The sequence below is a fragment of the Jaculus jaculus genome, chromosome 10, assembly GCF_020740685.1.
Source record: "Jaculus jaculus isolate mJacJac1 chromosome 10, mJacJac1.mat.Y.cur, whole genome shotgun sequence".
Classification (NCBI taxonomy): Eukaryota; Metazoa; Chordata; class Mammalia; order Rodentia; family Dipodidae; genus Jaculus; species Jaculus jaculus.
The window spans coordinates 39,446,130-39,448,531 of record NC_059111.1 but is presented as its reverse complement, the minus strand read 5'-3'; the positions used below and the strand labels follow the sequence as shown (position 1 = coordinate 39,448,531).

The 2,402-nt window shown below is 38.8% G+C and overlaps 1 pseudogene; it reads right to left on the bottom strand.

Annotated features, from left to right (window-relative positions):
- Positions 1–784: 784 nt before the first annotated feature.
- On the bottom strand, positions 785–1,378 carry LOC123463951 (annotated as a pseudogene).
- Positions 1,379–2,402: the final 1,024 nt, after the last annotated feature.

The window sequence follows — 2,402 nt, the reverse complement described above, 5'->3', positions numbered from 1 at the left end:
TTTAATATTTTCTAATATCAAATAACATTTGCCTACTATCAAATTCATGATACAGTATTTTTTCTACAAACATGGGCACTTAAATGTTGAAAGTGTCACAAACAATATCTAGAAATGAGATGCTGGAAATAACTGTTTTCAAGTTTTTTTGTTTGTTTGGTTTGTTTTTGGTTTTTTAAGGTATGGTGTCACTCTTGCTCAGGCTGACCTGGAATTCACTATTTAGTCTCAGGGTGGCCTTGAACTCATGGTGATCTTCCTATCACTGCCTCCCAAGTGCTGGGATTAAGTGCGTGCACTGCCATACCTGGCTCTCAATGTACTTTTTTTACTGTGAGGCATGTGAGTACACAAGCATGTCCACACACCACAGCACTAAAAATCTGTAGCTGCAATACCCTGTGTTTTGATGTCTGAGGCCACTTCATATCCATTGCGGGGCTTTTTCCTAGAAGCTTCATACTTGCAAACCAGTTTTCAATCTTTGTGAAGTCACTATCTTCCCACTTATTTGACTTATCAGAAGCATTAGGTAGCAATACTTTACTGCCAAGGTAGGTCCTCACAGACAAACTGGTGGATAAGCAGGTTCTGTTACTCCCCTTTCAAATCTTTCACACACATTTGTTCAAAAAATAAGGAAAATTGTGCATATATACGCATATGTATATACACATGCATATATATGCATATATAATATTAGCTTTACTGATATATAATTCACATAGAATACAATAAACCTCTTATTTAATACTCCACATTACATAATACAGTGATTTTATTTTTAATTCAGGTTTCTTTTCAGTAAAAGAAAGATCCTGAGGGCATCTTCAGTGTATACTGCCCTCTCAGCTGCAGAAACAAAGATGCCTTTCACCAGCCTCAAGGCTCTGTCCCAAGAGAACAGGCCATGTTCATTATTCTGCATGTTCTTGAAACCAACCTGGTTATCAAGCATAGGAGTCCCCTGGGTCAAAGCTATATACAGCTACCTTTCCTTCTTCATTAAGTCCACCTATGACATTGTAAAGGTAGTAAGGGAAGCAGCGCCTGAGTACAGTCTGGTAAATAGTATTGTATTGCAGCAGTTGCCCCTGTTGTCATAGCCTTGTTACTGGAATGCTTGCACATCTTTAGTCTTGCTTCAATAAGCTTTGTGAGGATGAGGGTGTTTTGTCTGTCCATTTGTAATAATTGGGGCTGTCTCAAGTGTGAATCAAAAACCCTTCACTCAGTCAAGTATCAGAAACAACAACTGAAAATTCTCTAGTAATTGCCTGTATTGTTCCACCATTGAAGGCATGGGTGAGAAGAGCAGTTGCACAGGACCAGCTGGCTCTATTCCTGGCTTTCTGCTCCAACTCCAGTATGAGTACATCGCCTACAGAGTTGTTTTTTTTTTTTTTTTAAATACATTCACAAAGGTGTGTGAGTTTCAACAACAACAACAACAATAAAAAATTGTTTTGCTGGGCTAGAGAGATGGCTTAGCGGTTAAGCACTTGCCTGTGAAGCCTAAGGACCCTGGTTCAAGGCTCGATTCCCCAGTACCCACGTTAGCCAGATGCACAAGGGGGCGAACGTGTCTGGAGTTCGTTTGCAGTCTTTCTCTCCCTCTCTCTCTGCCACTTTCAAATAAATAAATAAATAATGAACAAAAAAAAATTGTTTTTCTGAGGTAGGGATTCATTCTAGTCCAGGCTGACCTGGAATTCACTATGTAGTCTCATGGTGGCCTCGAACTCACGGTGATCCTCCTACCTCTGCCTCTCAAGTTCTGGGATTAAAGGCGTGTGCCACCATACCTGGCTGAACAAAATCTTAACACACCTCTATCCTACAAAGAAATCCTATTGTAAGTTAGTCATCATTTTATTTTTCATTTTCCCTCTACTGTACACTTCCTGTCCCCAACCCAGGTAAGTGTCCATTTACTTTCTATCTCCATAGATTTGCCAATTTGTGACATTTGTGGCTCTTTGTTACTGGTATCTTCTACATAACATGTAGAAAAGTCTACTCATTTTCCTTTTTGTCTCACTGCATTAACCAATATATCCCATCTGATTTACCCACTCATCAGTTGCTGTTTATTCAAATTGCTTTCCCATTTTTTAGTTATGAATGACACTATCATTCATCTGCATATTTTGGGGCATATTTTCATTTATCTTAGTAATGTGTTTGCATTGTAGGGCACTATGTGTTGAATATTGTAAGGAATAGCTAGCCATATCCAATCCAACTATCCCATTTTGCATTCTTATCGATAGTGTATGAGAATTCAAGCTTTTTATCTTCACAGATGAGTATACTGCTTACCTGTCTTATTATTGCCATATATACCATGAAATGCTGTTTTTTTATGCTTCTGATCTCATTTCCCCACAGGTAATGGTGCT